Source organism: Colobus angolensis, unplaced genomic scaffold, assembly GCF_000951035.1.
Source record: "Colobus angolensis palliatus isolate OR3802 unplaced genomic scaffold, Cang.pa_1.0 Scaffold185, whole genome shotgun sequence".
NCBI classification, from domain to species: Eukaryota; Metazoa; Chordata; class Mammalia; order Primates; family Cercopithecidae; genus Colobus; species Colobus angolensis.
In genome coordinates, this window is record NW_012114988.1 from 492,914 (window position 1) to 493,189 (window position 276).

Genomic DNA, 276 nt, shown 5'->3' on the forward strand with positions numbered 1-276 from the left:
GGCCAGGTTGGTCTCAAACTCCTGACCTCAGGTGATCTACCCCTCTTGGCCTCCCAAAATGCTGGGATTACTGGTGTGAGTCACTGTGCCCAGCCTCATTTAGGTTTTTGAGGAACTGCCAAACGGTTTTCCAAAGTGGTTGCACCATTTTATATTCCCAGCAGCAATGTGTAAGTGTTCCAATTTCTCTGCATCCTTGACAGCACTTGTTATTGTCTGTCTTTGGTTGTAGCCATCTTATTGGGTGTGAAGGAGTTTCTCACTGTGGTTTTGATT